The sequence below is a fragment of the Monodon monoceros genome, unplaced genomic scaffold (genome assembly GCF_005190385.1).
Source record: "Monodon monoceros isolate NGI ecotype Baffin Bay Population unplaced genomic scaffold, NGI_Narwhal_1 Super_Scaffold_7, whole genome shotgun sequence".
NCBI classification, from domain to species: domain Eukaryota; kingdom Metazoa; phylum Chordata; class Mammalia; order Artiodactyla; family Monodontidae; genus Monodon; species Monodon monoceros.
Window position 1 is genome coordinate 21,823,717 of NW_021703784.1, and position 6,000 is coordinate 21,829,716.

A 6,000-nucleotide genomic window follows, 5' to 3' on the forward strand; every position below is an offset into this window, starting at 1 on the left:
GAAAGACATAGAAGATTATTCTGGGTTTCAAAAAGGGGAAATTTAAGCTAGATAATGAAGATGAATAGTATTTTGATAAGCAGAGAGGATAAGGAAGGGCATATGAGTGGTACAGCATAAACAAACATAGAATGCCAGGGAAATCTGGGAAATAGGGATAAAAGAAGCTGGAAAGGAAAATTAGGAAAAAATTACACAAATTTGCAAATAAGAGAGGGAGAGAGACAGACAGAGACAGGCAGACAGACAGAGACAGAGTTTGAGCTCAATGTATCCTATATACACTGGGAAGTCTGTGAAGGTTTTGAACAGAAGGTAACATGGAGAATATCCCAATTTAGTAAACCCAATATTGTATTGGTTATTGGATAGTTTGGAAAAGGCAAGGCTTGAAGCAGGGAAACAAGTTTGAAGGCCAGTATGGGAGCACTGACAGGGAATAATGAAGAAATCGTGAGGGACGTGAGGAAGGGACCAGTTAGTGAGACATTGTGACGTAAAAAAAATCACTGAGGCTTTGTAAATGATTGGATACATTTGATGGAGATGAAGCTAAGAAAAGGGAGAAGTCCAAAATGACTTGGGGGTGTGAATATGAAACCTGTAATATCACCGACTGGGAAAAAAGGGAAGTTACGGATAGAGGAACTACTGTTTTGAGCAAATGTTTAGAGGAATTTGGTTTTAGGCATGTATTTGTGGTAATAGTGGGGATATGCTTGTGGAAATGTTTCATAGTATTATCTAGAAAAGGCAGGGAGTTGGGTAAATGAGGCTTTTATCTGCTACTGAGAGAGTAAGTATGAACACTTTAAATGGTCGCTGTTATAACAATAACCAACCATGGTTTTCATCTTAAGTAAACCAGAGTTGAAAGAAAATTTCAATGTCAGATAAATGAGCATTAGGGAATTCCTCTTCTCTTTACTCCAAGTTCTTTTTACTTAAAAGGAAAAGAAAATGTATAGGAAAGAAATTTCATGCTTCAGAGAATGTCAGACTGATGAAAGAAAACTTAAGAGATCATTGAATCTGACCCCACTTTTCAGTTTGCGAATGGTGAAAATGAGGATCAAATTTTTGAATGTCTGATACTAAAACTTCGAAATAGGCTTTAGGCAAGTATGGCACATTTGCTATTACCAATTCTGGATAGCCTGTTTGTATTTTAGTTGTAAACTCAAGTCTGGACCTAGAATTGTGACTTCGAGTTGCACATAATTAAACAATTTGAGTGGCTATGGATCCATAATAGGCAAAGCCCTGGAATAGCCTCACTAGTTAAAAGCAAATGCTTTGGAAAGGACGGGTTGTGAGCAGAAGGTGGGAGGGAGAATGGTTGCAATGTCAGCACTTCTTTCTAAAATGTAGTTCCCAAGTAGACTACCTCACACTGAGATTCACATTTGAACCTTAAAAGACAGAGTTTCAGGTGCCCATCACCCCCTACTTGGCTGCCTCAGCCTAGATTTTCCAACTGCCCAGCCACCTTATCTAAGACCTCTCGGAGCTTCAAAAGTGATGGCCCATAAGTCACCCTCAAGTTCAAAACTGGCACACAACCCTGGAAACTACTTCTAGTTCTATCCAGAGCTAGTGGTGTCCTTAGGAATTTTCTGATTGAAAAATGTGTGGACCCACTGGTTACACTTGGTGATGCAAGATAATTATTTCTCTTATTTTCACATCTCCCACTTTATCATTTATGTCAAAACACTTACCTTAGTTAAAGTGATGTCAATAGTCCCTTGGATGCACCTTCCTCTCCAGCTCTTTGTCCAGCACTTGATTTCCTCTGATTGAAGAGCTTCACACACATAGCCAGGTGACTACTGAGATTTTTCATTCACAGTTTCTTTTATGTCTTTCAGAGAAGTTCTGGTTAATTCCAACAGCCCATGAAATGTAATGTTTCCTTAATATTATTACCCTAAATGACCACTTCCCAAGCACATGATCTATATAAGACAGACATGGAAGGATACAACACACTCTTGCCCATGTGCTTCAGTGATTGGTTAGAGTTGCTTTTCAGTACTGAGCTCTTGGGGAAAGGAACTAGACGGCACGAGATAACAGGCTGTTGGCCAATCCCAGGGCTTCTTTCTTTTGATGAGTTACCACAGGATTCCATACTAGCAGCATGACTCTGGTTTTCAGCATGTGGGAAGCCAGGCAGCAAGGTTTTCAATACGCTTATGTCATACAGTTGTGTGCTTGTTCTTCTACCTGAGCCAGACAGTGTGGCTGCCCTAATTTCACCATATTTGACCAACGTAGAAATTTTGTAAACAGTAAACACTTAAAATAAGAAATGCTCCTTAGGTGACATTTTGCCATCTTGACAAGGATCACACCTGTCACTGTAGTTCACCCTGCCCAGAAGTTTAAAAATTTTTGTTTCAACGTGGAATTTTAAGTGTACCAAAAACATCCTCATCACCTCCGAAAACATCTGTTGTTTTATAAGGAAATTGGTATATAGAATTACAAATGTACAAAACTGAGATGGTAGTTGGAAACATAATTATGGAAATTTCAGGTTAGAGTACATCTTATGTTAAAAGGCTATATCCAAGACTATTAATTGCAGTATTACTTACAAAGTCAAAAAATTAGAATCAATTTAAAAGTCCATTAATAGGAAACTATTTAAATAAGTTGCAGTGTTGCCATATATTAGGATGCCATTCACCTATTAAAGAGAGTAAAGTGGCTCTATGGGTATGGAATAAACTTCAAGACCCACTGTTTATTGGAAAAGTAAGGTACAGTATATATAGTATGCTACCATTTGTGAGAAAGACAAAGAATGTCTCTGTGTTTGCTTATACATGCGTATAACATCTCTGGGTGGGCACACAAGAAACTGCTAAGTGTTGTCTTGGGCAGGGAAACTGGATGATTTGGAAGAAAGGGCAGAAGAGAGATTCACTTTTTAGCCTATACCCAATAATGGCTTTTGAATTTTAAATTGGATACTTGAATTAGCTATTTGAAAAAAAAGTCTTTTAAGTCTACACTCATTGGTGATGGGTACTATCATCCACACCTTTCTATTTGATTCTATAAATAAGCAGATATTATTTTTTTAAATAGTTGAAAAGGAAGAGAAAGAGAAGAAGAAGTTGAGGGAGCCCTGTGAGTTGCACGTGTGGAGTCTGGGGCTTCCCAGGCGAGGGGAAGAGTCCTGTGATCGTGTGGAAGGGGAGATCCCATAATTGCTAAAGGATTCCCAGCCAGCGTTAGTGGGACTGGTCACTTTTTTTTTTTTTTTTATAACAACGTAATTGTCAAAAGCTCCAAACTCAGATTCTGTGAAGATTTCTGATGGGAACTGCTTTAACTAAGGGAAATATTCAGGGACATTCTCATCAGCAGATGCAGGAGAAGTTCCTATAAGCTGCAGGCATCACAAGTCAGCAGTAGGCCTGGGCAGATGAAGCAGGTTTTGTTTTTTTTGTTTTTTTCATGATACTCATCACCTAGGATTGTATTTGCTTATTTATTTTACTGTGTATCCTCACATCAGAACGTAAGCTCCACAAAGGCAGGAACTCTGTCTGTCTTGTTCCCTGCAGTGTCCTCAGTTCTCCTGTGCCTGACATGTAGAAGGCACTTGGGTTGGTTCTAGACTACTGAAACTGGGGACCATAACACCCAGTGACTCTCCAGCCTGTGGCTACTTATTTAGGCCTTAATCTGTTAGGACATAGTAAAGACATGGCCAGGGGAACCAAGTTTTATGGCTTAGTATCTGAAAGAGCAAGCAAAGCAGAATTCAAACCTCAAAGCAACTGGGGAATTAGAAAACTACTTAAGCATGGAGAAACAAGGCAAGGAACCAACTACTGAAGTAGCAGAACAAGGTAGGGGTTGGCTTAAAAACAAAAGGAAGGAAAAAAGAAAAATAACCAACCAGAAAACAAATTAAAATGAAGGAATCTCCCCAAACAACAAATAGCATAACAATAAAATAGAAGAGATAGCTGCATAATTAGGGCTGCAGTTTACAGGAAGAGCAGGACTATAAACAGAGCAAGTTTGCTGCTGAGTCACTGTATGCTGGAGAGTTGGGTGGCTGAGGTGGGAGAGTCACCTTGATTTAGAGTCTACAGTGGCTTCAGAGTCTAGGATAGGGGTGAGTGAGCCTAGACGCTAAGGTCTGAGGAATACAGAGGAAATGGGTAACCTAGGTGGTTCCAGGTACTCCCTTCCATCCGCAGAGTAGAAATCAATGGGACATTTACACTGTCAGCTATTTTTGTTTGAACGTGGACATTCCAGGGGATATTCAGTCAAAGATCATCCAGGAGTCAGAAATGAGGAGTCCAGCCAGGCAGCGATGGGACCCACAAGCGAGTGCCACAGGCCCAGGGAGGAGATGATCTAGGCTGAAGAGGTAAATAGACTGGAAGTATCTGATGGCTTTTAACAGTTTTGGATATAGTACAGCCATTTATCTGTTTCTGTCTTCCTTTGTTTCTTTTTTTTTTTTTTTTGGCTGTGCCATGTAGCATGCAGAATCTTAGTTCCCTCACCAGGGATCGAACCTATGCCCCCTGCATTGGGAGCTTGGAGTCATAACCACTGGATCACCTGGGAAGTCCCCATTTATCTATTACTATGTCTCACGGCCCTTCATTTTCGTCCAAATATTTACCTAATTTGAAACGTCAGTATTCCCCTGAAACGTTTCTCTAACTCTTCAGTTATTATGTGACTTCCTCTGCTTTTTTTAGCTTCATACACAGGCCCCTGTTTTACTGAGAAGGGCTAGGACTTCTGGGTTGTTTTTACAAGCATCTATTTTAAAAAGTGAGAATTATTTGTCTTTGGCAGTTTCTGCTTTTTCATGGCGATCTTGCTAGAGAAATTCAGGAACTTGTCACTTTATTTTGGAAAACTACAGGAGGCAGCTAAATGTTCTGTAAACTTTGGCAAGGACAACTTGTTTACTAGAAGACACTTTCCTGATGAATGTATTATTGCTACCTTCTGTGTTTCCTTTGCTAAAATATGTGTTTGCAAGAACATTTTAGAGAGTTGGTATGACTGGGTCTAAACAATTACTTGTATTGTCTTGGTGGTCAACTCTTTACGTACAAAAGCAGGAGCTTGGCATTTTCCAAGGCTTTTTATTTTTATTTTATTTAACATCTTTATTGGAGTAAAATTGCTTTACAGTGGTGTGTTAGTTTCTGCTTTATAACAAAGTGAATCAGCTATACATATACACATATCCCCATATCTGCTCCCTCTGTGTCTCCCTCCTACCCTCCCTATCCCACCCCGCTAGGTGGTCACAAAGCATTGAGCTGATCTCCCTGTGCTATGTGGCTGCTTCCCACTAGCTATCTATTTTACATTTAGTAGTGTATATATGTCCATGCCACTCTCTCACTTCGTACCAGCTTACCCTTCCCCCTCCCTGTGTCCTCAAGTCCATTCTCTACGTCTGCGTCTTCATGCCTGTCCTGCCCCTAGGTTCTATATAACCATTTTTTTTTGATTCCATATGTATGTGTTAGCATACAGTGTTTGTTTTTCTCTTTCTGGCTTACTTCACTCTGTATGACAGACTCTAGGCCCATCCACCTCACTACAAATAACTCAATTTCGTTTCTTTTTATGGCTGAGTAATATTCCATTATATATATGTACTACATCTTTATCCATTCATCTGTCAATGGACACTTAGTTTGCTTCCATGTCCTGACTATTGTAAATAGAGCTGCAATGAACATTGTGGTACATGACTCTTTTTGAAATATGGTTTTCTCCGGGTATATGCCCAGTAGTGGGATTGCTGGGTAGTATGGTAGCTCTATTTTTAGTTTTTCAAGGAACCTCCATACTGTTCTCCATAGTGGCTGTATCAATTTACATTCCCAGCAACAGTGCAAGAGTGTTCCCTTTTCTCCACACCCTCTCCAGCATTCATTGTTTTTAGATTTTTTGATGATGGCCATTCTGACTGGTATGAGCAGATATCTCATT

At 39.7% G+C, this 6,000-nt stretch overlaps 1 protein-coding gene across 1 annotated transcript in view; it reads right to left on the minus strand.

Moving 5' to 3' along the window:
- Positions 1–1,804, minus strand: part of ZC3H12C (zinc finger CCCH-type containing 12C) — a 68,656-nt gene extending 66,852 nt beyond the window's left edge. Inside the window, exon 1 of the mRNA XM_029209248.1 lies at positions 1,722–1,804. The gene's annotated coding sequence lies outside the window, so the exon portion shown is untranslated. The remainder of the gene's footprint in view (positions 1–1,721) is intronic.
- Positions 1,805–6,000: the final 4,196 nt, after the last annotated feature.